We start from the raw sequence: 11,748 nt of genomic DNA on the forward strand, positions 1-11,748 counted from the left end.
TTGGACTTGTATTTTGGACTCTGGGTTTAAACCCAGCTGAGCTTGTAACCGATTGTGGACTTGAAAAGTGGACCGCGAAACCAAAGTTTTAAAACAAACGTCGGGCCTTAACCAACTGGGCCAAATTGAACTTTCAAAATTAAAACTTGGATTTTCGTAGGCCGCAGCCTTCATTCCATTCCATTAGAGGCTTGCACAGTGGGCGTGCTCCCATTTCAAAAACCAAATTTTATTTTCTTAAAAAAAAAAAAAAAAAAAAAAAAACCAAATTTCTACTTTGCTCCCTATTTTTAAAACCAAATTTTCTTGTAGATAATGTGTTAGTTAAATTTCCTTTTGTATATATTTTTGCTAATCCAATATAAGCTAAGTTGAAAATGTTGGATTCTAGCCGGTGAATAATGGAGTTCGGTTCGTGTTTTCGACGAATCGGGTATTCTCTCTCCTTTTACTCTACTTAGCATGTTCCTCTTCATATGTTGCATTATAATTTTGTTATCTTTTGAAACATTGAGGACAATGTTTAGTTTAGGTTTGGGGGTATGGAATGGATACCATGATAATATGCTATAATTGAAAACGAACTCCTTCTTCTTTTGAAAAAATCGAAAAAATTCAAAAAAATTAAAAAATAAAAAATTGAAAAAAAAAACATAAAAATGGAGCTCATTTACCTTGAAATGTTGACTCTTGTGCAAATATGTATTTTTTTTTTAGGAGTCTTAGTCTAGATATTTAGGCACCCTGATTCTAGCACAATTCACATAGTGATAAGAAATTTGCACGCGCACGATCTACCAATACATGTATGGCCTCGATCTTCAAGGTGTTGGATAGGAAGTTACGATTGCCAATCACTTTAGAATACTGAACGAAACTTGATTAGCTTGTTCTTTGGTTGGTTGGGATAGAAGATGGAGGTTACATTAAGAAAACAACCATCGAATTTAACTGGGTGCATCAAAAAGGGCTACCTCTTGCAAAGTGTCATGTAATTTTTGTTTCTTTTTTATGTATCAAAAGTGTTTCCTTAAAAAAAAAAAAAAAAAAAAAAAAAAAAAAAACGATGTATATATTCAGAAAAAAAAAGAGAAAAAAATATCAGAAAAATACCAAAAAAATCAAGTTTTATCAATTCATCTCTCTTGTTCCAAAAATAAAAGAGATTGTCAATGTAAATAAGAGTCATGTAAATAGTCATCTTTTGTTGTTTCGTTGTAATAAGCAAGGAGGGTGTATGCCATTGATGTACAACGCGAGAAATTGTGAAATACCTCCAACTCATTCACAATTCTCGTAAAGTCCGGACAGCTAGCTAGATTTCGACCTCAGTTCTTAGCCTGAGAAACTATCTCTTGGTGATTAGTAGTCATGACTTCAGATCTTTCTTTACACATGTGTAGATACACTTTACACTCTTATCACATGTCCTTTTTTTGTTATCAGTGCTAGGATTGTGCCTTCGATAGCTAGATTGACATCTCCATTTTGCTGTGAGCTTAACTGTTTTGCACATGTCACATTTGATGGAATCTGAGCTTATATTTTGACCTAGAACTTTGTAGGTACGTTCTAAGCAAACCTTCACGAGACTTCAACTCGTCCACTAGGGACACTTAGTGGTTTAAAAGGCTTAGTGCATACGCTAAATGCATTCGAGAGACCAGCGACAGTGGTATAGTTAGGATTTCCCTAGTTTTGTTTTACTTGAGGACAAGTAAAATTCAGGTTTGGGGGTATTTGATGAGTGCCAAATATTGTATATATTTATCCCTTTTTGTTGGCATTTTAACTCATCTTTTGTGCATTAATTCTACATTTTATCCCATATTCTGTATTTTCATTGTTTTCAAGAATAAATATTTTTATTAATTAATTTTGCATTTTTAGGTAGTAAATAAAGTTCGGATGAGTCGCGGAGCGAAAAGAGCAGAAAAGTAGTGAAAAGCCGGGAGAAATTACGCAAGGAAGCCGCGAAGAATGGTGCGCACAACCTCATTTTCTACACACAAAAGCGCCTCCGTTCTCAGCCGTCAGATCAGTTCCCAGACGCATCCGATGGTCGCTCCTTCATAGAGCATCAAAATCTGAAGTCTCTGCCGAGCACCACAGCGCTGAAATTCCAAGCCTTCAGATTAGATGGTAGTTGAATCCAACGGTCGCTCCCTTGCTGTGCATCAAAGTTTGATACTTCCGCTTAACACTACAGTACCTAACATCATCTGAAACCGTTGACTTCGTTGTGTTTCAAAATCCAACGGTTGCATCGATTCATCTCTTATCTTACCGTTAGATCTACCAACCTTCGCATCCAGCGGCTTACCTTCGCTGGACATCGAACCTTGATATCCCGCATAACACCCTAGCAACCGAACCATTTAACCTCAACCAAACATCTCCTCCTTCCTCTCCATCGACCTCACCCCCTCTGCAGAGCCATACCCTGCCGCACCATCACCACCACCTTCTTCCCTGTCGTCACCACCCCTCCTGCAACAGCCACCAAACCACCAACTCTCCACAACAACCGCAACCCATCACTACTATCATCACCCCTATCACCTATTAAGCTATTTCAACAACTCCACCATCCTCTTCACTGTTAGGATTGGATTTGGTGAATTAGATTGATAGATGAAGCAATTGGAGGCGTGGATAGCATGAGGGGAGTCAGAGGAAGAATGGGTCGTCGCACATGGGAGGAATTGTGCCATAAAATTAGGTAATTTGCAAAACCTAATTTCACTGATTTTGGGGGAAAATTGGGGGAAAGCCCTAATGATGTAATTGGGTATAAATATGTGGTGAGGGATGTGTGTAAAAACTATGTTAGGATTAGCCTACATCCAGAACTTTCAAGTTCTGTTAATTTCCATGTTCAGTTCATATTTTGCTCTTGTTTCATCCACTGTTAACTGTTACTGTGAGGTTATTGTTGTTGTTTTCTTTTAATTTCAGTGTTACCATGTTTTAGTTTGTCACCTTGCTTCCAATCCATGTTCATTATGTTCTGTTAATGTTGTTTTCTTTTTTAGTTCAATTAGCTGCTATGCTTGATGTTCATTGTTAATGTTTTTCACTGTTAAATGTTCCTGTCATGTTTGTTTTACTGTCATTTGAAGGAATGCTAGGCTAGATTTCTTAGAAGCTTTGTGCTGATTGTGTAATGGAAGAAATCAGTGCTTAAAGAAAGCTGATTTTCTTGCCATTCCCTGTGTATGCTTAGGTTGCACTTTGATTGAGCATTGGGAGAAACTAGTGCTCATAGCAAGCTAGTTTTCTTCCCATTCTATTTGTTTGCCTGTATTCTGCCTAGCCTTGCTTCATTTCAGCTTCATCACATCTCTGCCCTTGGCCTTAGGCCTTGGTTCATTCTTGTTTTGTTTTGCTTTTGTTCACCCTGTTGTTGCTGTTTAGTTCTTCCATTGCTTTGCATTGTTTGTTTCCCCTGCTGCTACTTCTTTTCTTGTTACTGCACTTGGCTTGCTGCAACTCTGTTGCTGCTGCCTTCCTTGGCCTTGCTGTGCACTTGCCTCTGCTGTGCAGTATTGCTGCTGCCTTCACTTGCTGTGCAGCACTTGTGCTGCTGCTGCACTGCCTTCCCTGTTGCTGCCACTCCACTTCTCCTGCTGCTGCCCTGCCACTTCTTCTCCTGCTGCTTCCTCCCCAAAGGCCTAACTAAAGATTCAACCAACTGAGCCCAAAAGCTCAGTTCACTCCCAAGAGCCTTTGAAGCCCAGTTAAGGCCAAAGCCTAGTTCATTATCAAGTCCAAAGCTCAATTCAAACTGAAGCCCAATTCAGTCAACTGTGGGCTTAACCAAAGCCCAGTTGTTTAAGACCAAAGCCCAAATTCATTAAGGCCCAATCCAATTCAGGCTTAATCAAAAGCCTAAGTTTAAGGCCTAAGCCCATTTGCACTTCAAAGACCAAACTGAGCCCATGCTCAGTTCCTTTTATTGTGAACAAACCCATTAGCACTCAATGCCCAATTTAAGCCAAAAGGCTTCAAAACCCAACAACAATTTAGGAACCCAATTAGCTAAAACACTTCCAAAACACACCCGATCTCTGTGGATCGACCCGTACTTGCACGAGCTACAACTGACGACCGTGCACTTGCGGTATTACTGTAGGCCCCCGTTTTTATTTGCGCTCAAAATTTATACCCTTTTAGAAGCCTACCACTGGGATCAGAGGCGTACGAAGTATAACTGTACCTTGGATTAGTGGGAGATTGATTGGGGTTCAACTACAGTCCAGTCCGAAGTTAGCTTGGAGTAGGCTAGTGTCTGTAGCAGCTTAATACAGTGTGTGTTCAATCTGGACTAGGTCCCGGGGTTTTTCTGTATTTGCGGTTTCCTCGTTAACAAAATTTCTGGTATCTGTGTTATTTCAGTTTCCGCATTATATTGTTTTATCTTTATAATTGAAATAATACAGGTTGTGCGTTAGATCATCAATTAGAGTAATCCAACCTTTGGTTGTTGATTGTCATTGATTGATCCTTGGATATTGGTCTTTGGTACCATCCAAGTTATTCCTTGCATTTGATTAGAACTCGCAGTTCCTGCTTGAGTAAATCAAATCAAGAGAGAGATATAAACTCGTTGATACACTTTTAAGATTGAGTCTTTTTGCTTAAAGTATATTCGAGTTTGTCCATACAGATTACTAAACGAAATATTGGGTGGTGTTGTTGGACCCCGCTTTTTCAACATGGACTTCAAGCACCACTTCAAATAGATCAAGTTCGGTTTAAATTCTTGACATTTAATGGATGTTATCACGGTCGTTTTCCTGTACTGACATATGGAAAATTGTTTTCCATACATTGCATAAATCACATGAGAATCACCTCCAGCTGGTTTGACATTCATTTTTAACGACTTCATTATAACTCATTTAGATGGTGCTTGGTGCACTTTTCATTTTGAATATAAATCAATTTTCTTATTTCAATCTAATTCCTTTCCATTTTCGTTTAACATAATTAGAGCGTCCAAGAATTGGGTTTTGCTTTTTCTCAAAACCCAGAGTGTAATGAGATTGAAGGGAACTAAATGCGGCAATAACAAACAGAACTGAAGGTTTAAGAGCTGACACTTGTGGCTGTACGTGAGTTATAAGCATTAAACCCAATTCCTTGTTTTCAAAATTAACTGAAATTTGTGCAAATCGTGCACTAAGTACTAGTGCAACAATCTTTTAAGATTGTGGACATCGTTTTATTTTTACTAATTGTTCACTTTTTATTTATTTTTTGCAGCTGGTTCGGCTGTACCAAACACTTGTTCGGTTTCTACTTAGTGCCATTTGAGGTTCATACATACGTAGTTCCTGTTAACAAGTTTCGGCCATCTTCAAATTCTCTCTGCCTTTAAAGCTAAAACTAATATGGGGATTTTCTGAAAAGTGCGGTTGGGGATCTATCAACATATTCATTTAAGTCTGTAATGCTTAGGGAAGATCACAGATACTTATTGATCAAGAAGTAATTAATTTGATGGCAAATCACCATTTAATAACCAAAATTTGTTTTATAATTTCTTTTAGTAACTAAATGTATTAACCGTTTTTATCAGCAATAGTATTGATCGCATGCTAAAAAAAATGAGTATGTTTGCTCCTCAGCTAGCACTGTCTTGGCATGGTAATTATATGATTTTTTATCACAAGGTAAAACAAGAACATTTTTGAAGTCAATACAATGAGGTACTTATTCACGTCCTTACACCGTTAAAGCCCTTAAAAAAGAAACACAGGTAAAAATATGCCACACAAAAGAAGAAATTCAGTAGATAATCAATCTTATAAGTAGTTTTTTGCCAAATTAAATGGTAGAGGCTTTTCTTGCGGTGGTGTTGGCCGGTGATGGTGCAAGAGAAGTTGGCAATGTTACTGCATGATGATAAAATCAAACTTCATCTACTTTTTCACTAGTACTTCCGAGGCCATGTCTTCAAGAGCTGGTAATAATTTCTTCTCCTTGCATGATTGAATAGCTCCATCAAACATATCTTCCCAAGTGTACTTGTATTGAAATCCCAAGTCGGTAAGTTTCTTTGAAGAGAAACGAACTGGTTGAATCGACTCGTCAATTCCATCGAACCTACAAAAACAAATTGACATTAAAAAGGTGATTATCAGAGAAACCATGCATAGATCTACCCAGAGAGAAAGAGAGAGCAATAATACTTTGTAGGGATGCAGTATTCGGGATATCTGTTTCGAAGCATGTCGGCGAGCTGGTAGATTGTGGTATCTTCAGAAGAACATATATATCTCCTCAGCTTCAGGATTTTCCCAAAGAAAAATATGTGCATTACACAAATCATCCAAGTGAACCAGTTGGATTGTCTTTAGAATTGAATAATGCGCTTCATTTCCTGGGTCAAAATTGTAGATCGATAAAAAAAATAATTAATAGACCGATCGAAAAGGTTTTGATATTGGATACATATTTACTATCAAACTCGGCTAAACATACCTGTGATTAGAGCCAAGGCCGTGAGCATACTAGGCGGCATGCTATTCGTAATGAAAGGACCTACGACTAATGTTGGTATGACACTGATGAAATGAATGCCATTCTCCTCTGCGAATTCCTGGGAAGCTTTCTCTGCTAGTGTTTTTGACACGAAATACATCTGGTTTTACCATGTAGAACCAATATCTTGGTGAATATCATCTCATTTTCACCTTACCATCAAAATTTTAAAGTTATGATCACATACCCAACCAGTCATCTTGGTCTTCCAGCAAAAGTCAAGATCACTCCATGAAGATTCATTATAAACCGGCTTTTGGTGCTCTTCAACACATACTGTTCCAGCAGAAGTTGTGTATATAACACGCTTTACGGTCTTAGCTTTCTTGCAAGACTTCATCACATTTAGAACTCCGTGGAGTGTGGGTTTGATAATTTCGTTCTGTATGAAAAAAAGAAAATAACGAATTAATTACTTCAGATCAGCTTCCCTATAATGTGTAAGTTTTCCCAATGTGTAACGAAGGAGCAATATTCACTTGAATGAAGCCACATTATGCAACAACCTCAGGATCTGTTGATTGAAAGTCCATTGGGGTGGCTAAATGAAAGACACCAGTAGATCCATCAATCACTCGATCGAAGCTTCCTTCATCGACCAGGTCCGCCTTCCATAGAGTTAATCGTTCTTTTGCCCCAGGAATAGCCAACAAGTGTTTAGTTTTTTCAGTTTTAGCTGCATAATTAGTATGTTCATCACAATGAGATAAGACTAACTATAAAAGCAAATATAGTTGTAAGTACAAAATGTATAGGAAGGAGTACTGAAATGGGGTCCCGCACTGTGGCACGAACAATATAACCTAGTTGAAGAAGTCTCATCACGAGTCATGAACCGACGTAACCAGCAGCACCTGTTACCACAACAGGACCCTTCATCTTCATTGTTTTCATTGTTTCATCTTCATCCATAGTACCACTAATTCACTTCGTTACCTAGAACTTATGGCGCCTTAACTTTATTCCTAATCATGTTTATATATACACAACCAGTTGGGTACCTCTGGAAAATAATATTGGTAGCTAGAACATGCATGATTTTTGAAATCTAACACTCGAACTTACTGTCCATTTTGATACCTAACGTTGAATCTCTTTACTGTAGGATCCTTGTTACGAATGGTGGATCAATTTAATTCTTTTATGTCTATACACGTCTACACCTTCTGCAATTGAATGATTGTCAGCTTTTAAAAAGAAATTGAATGAATCTTTACACAAAACACAAAAACATACAAAAGACAAAGCACATTAGCTAAAAGCCTCAAGCTATTGAAGCAGTCAACATTAAGGCTTTCCGTATGTCTTGGACTATCTAGGATATAACCCTCCATGTATGATTTTAATTCTTACAGGAGGTGTGGGACAAGATTCGTTTTGCCGTTGTTTGCCCTAAGGGAGTCGATGAACTGATTGTGCTTGTTACACAAACATTAGGTTTTTTGGTTTTGTGATGAGGATGTGTTTAATTGGGAGGATTATATTATTTTGGGAGGATGTTCTTCATATCAGGATGTTCTTCATATCTAATGTGAAAAAGAACTGGAAGTCACCCTTTCTTTGTAGGGCTCTTTTTTATTTATTAAGATAACCTCTCCTCTTCGGGAAAAAAAACATTGACACGTGGTGTGAGGACAAGTTCTTTTCTTTCAAACCGTACACTGTAAGAATAAAGAAAACCAAGGCTAGTTAAAATGTCATGGAGACTTGAAACACCTCAAAGTTTAAAATCTTCAAAACCGAAAACCCAAGATTAGAAAGTAAAGTTAACCATGTTGATGAGATGAGGTGAGATGAGATAAGGAATAAAACTTCCTACTGAAGATTCGAGCATTACATTCCTTCCCCAAACACCGCATAATACAGATGGCGGAGGAGTGAAGTTCTGTACCTTAACTGACGTGGTAGTATCATGCATGAAGTTGTTGCGAAAATAAAATAAAAAATAAAATAAATATAGAATTCAACATTGTTTGGTAGAGTGAAGTAGCAGTTGAGTTCCTTCATGAAATATGCCGGCCCATGATTCCCTAGCTAGCACTGACCAGGGCTTATTTGGTGATGCTGCCACTTAGGCCTTGCCATTGCGTTTATAACTGACTATAATGAATGACGCCTTTGGATGCATCATTACTTTACTTCGCTTGCAATGTCCAATCCTGATTAATTGGTTATGCTTTAGCTAGACTAGCACATAGGAAATTGGACGAACAATTCCATGTCCTTGCTTTCCTTCTTTGAGTTGGACATACTCGGATTCCCGGACACCCAACACTACTTCATTCAATGTTGCATATAGCACTTCTTGTCTTGCCTATGTCGCTGCATTGTCAGATGACCAAGCTAATATCATTCACCAAGTTACTTAATTATTACATAACCATTACATAAAAGGCCCATTTTTTGTTCTCTTCCGGCTCACTAATTTGTTTCTCACATCACCCCCCACACCCTCTCTCCGTGGACAGGGAAGAATGGTGAGGTATATAAGTGATCAATTATTAGTGGTTAATGAGATTTGAAGGGTTGGCATGGATCGGCAGTGAAACCAGCATGACAAGTGACAACTAGTTGAGTGTGACCACAAAGGCCTGAGCCAGCTTTGCTTGTGTAAAAAATTGATGGCATTCTGCCTCTGGTCCAAGAGTGTTCTGCAACAAATGGTCGAGCAGAACATGATGGCGTGTTCCCTGAATATATGTGTCATGTCCCAACTTTTATTTTTATTTTTTACGAACCGACTTACTATCAAATAGTTAGTTGCAAAACGTGCACAAATTTCTAACTGCTAATTGATATAAGAAATTAAGAAAAGTACATAAAGAGGAGAATAGTGGACAATACACAAACAACAAATTAAGAAAGAAAAGTACATGAGATGAGTGTACTAATAAGATAAGAGTGATCTTACGTCTTAATTAGTTAGCCATAAACGGTATTCATAAAGGGGTCATCAATCTCTTGATGACAATCTCTATGTAGGAAACCACATCAGTTGCCGATGTAGGCTACAACCATTGAGTTTTCTTTCATAGCTAAGAAAGGAGTTCTGCAAAGTGGACATAATACTTGATCATGATGGATCCACCGGTCCAAACACTGCCTATGAAAAATATGCCGGCAAGTATTCAGCTGTCTAATATCATCTTTCCCTTGGAACTGGCACAGACAAACAATGCAGCTCTCTTCTTCATGATAAGTTGTGCATAGATCGGCAATCAAGTCTTCAAAGCTGCTAACAGTTGTAACCCGTCTGACAAGCTCTGCAACAACATCCGAAGTGTATAAATCCTGATATGATTCCTGCGTTATTAGGTTCCCTCCAATCGGACTGAATGGCACTAGATGGTTGTCATTCTCTTCTGCTTGTTCTACATAACCACGGTGACCGAGAATTTGTTTAACTCTGAGGAAAATTGCTTTGAGGATGCTACGTAAAATGTAAATTATCAGTTGGATGGAGTATGTGATCTTTGAGTTTGGTGCGATATAGGGTGCCATAACGAATGCAGAGAAACCCATTATGACTTCTTAATAGTTTGCTCTTTTCTGATAAAACTTTTTGTTAGATTCTAATGACAAAGAAAAGGAAGGAAATAGTTGGTTTGCTACCCGCGTTCTTAATGTATATAGACAAGCTTTTGACTCAGCTATAGTACCCACCATTCCACCACATATACCGTAGAGTGGACTAGTAGATCCATTGTCGGAATATGTTCGAAACTAAGCAGCCCCGATTTACTTGAATAGCAAGGAGATGTATAGGGTAGAAACTAATGCCGGCTTCTTATATATACGTAGCCCGTGTACGGTGTACTCACTGTTTAAAATCCACAAAATTTAAGCCCCGTTGGGATTATTTTTTTTTCAATCAAAGTCACTTTGTAAAAAACTTATTAGAAAGCTTTACAAAAAATTGTGTTTGATAAATTTTTTTTCAAAGTGTTTTTAGAGAGAAGCATTTCTATTTTATGCTTGTCTTTAAAAGTTACTCAGCACCCGCTTTTAAGAGCATCTCCAATAGAAGGTGAAAGATTTATTTTTTAATGACACGTAGAATTTTAGACCTTTATTTAAAATAAATCCATCTCCAACAGTAGGTCCAACAAAATAGGAGGGATGAAATATTAATTTTGAAGATTTTAAAGAAAGTCTTATTTAAACCTTCACAATGACGTCCATGTCATATTTTTTATTTTTAGTAATTAATTAAAATATGATTAAACGGTTAAGATTTCATCACACAAGACTTTTTAAGGGTTAATATTAGAGAATAGGAAACTCAGTCCTGTTATGGTATTATTTTAGTTAAAAGTGTTATGTCTTGTATGCGAAGCTATGGAAGTTGTTTTCCCTGTATAACAAGTTATGTAAACCCACATATATTTAAACAGCGTGTTATGTTTGGTTCTCTCACATTCATAAACCTATCCAAACTTATTTCTTGTCTTGGTATCAGACAGGCCGATCCATAATACGACCTGTTTTTTTCTTTTTTAGGATTTCTTTTCTTTTCTCACCGACAACTTCTCAATCTTCTTCTTCATGGCTACTGCAGTTTTTCAATCTTCATTCGCTTCTTCTTCAACTACATCTGATTCCTCTACGACTTCCTCAATGTCTTCCTTTTCTGCTACTTCTTCTTTACCATAGATCAGGTACCCTTTGAGCATCTTCATGGTGTTGTTTCAGAGAAACTAACGGGTCACAGCTATCTGCTATGGAAAGCTCGATTCATGCCTTATCTACAAGTCTATGATTTAGAGAAATATGTAGATCGTTCTCTTGCAAGTCCACCAGCCCTTGTCGATGATCTCCCTAACCAACAATTTTTGTCTTGGAGACGCACAAATAAACTTCTTCTCGGCTGGATTATGTCTTCTCTCACTGCTCCAATCCTAGATAAGGCCAAGCCGTATGATACTTCGTTTGCTATATGGACCAAGCTTGATGCTCTATTTGCATCCAAAAATGATGCACATCTTATTCATATCAAGGAGTCTCTTTCATCTATTAAGAAAGGAAACTCAACCATGTCCAATTACATTCAATCGGTTAAAAACATTGTTGACTCACTTGCCGCTAGTGGTGTTGATATTTCTGACAAAGAATTAAGGCATTATGTTGTTAATGATTCGTCTTATGAATCGGTTGTTAGTTCATTAATCACTACAATGAGTGTTATTACAACTGATGAAT

The 11,748-nt window shown here is 37.6% G+C and overlaps 1 pseudogene; it reads right to left on the bottom strand.

The window, feature by feature from the left end:
- Positions 1-5,774: 5,774 nt before the first annotated feature.
- Positions 5,775-7,468, bottom strand: LOC113327010 (annotated as a pseudogene).
- Between the last annotated feature and the right edge of the window lie 4,280 nt (positions 7,469-11,748).

This window comes from Papaver somniferum, unplaced genomic scaffold (assembly GCF_003573695.1).
Source record: "Papaver somniferum cultivar HN1 unplaced genomic scaffold, ASM357369v1 unplaced-scaffold_10, whole genome shotgun sequence".
Taxonomy (NCBI): Eukaryota; Viridiplantae; Streptophyta; class Magnoliopsida; order Ranunculales; family Papaveraceae; genus Papaver; species Papaver somniferum.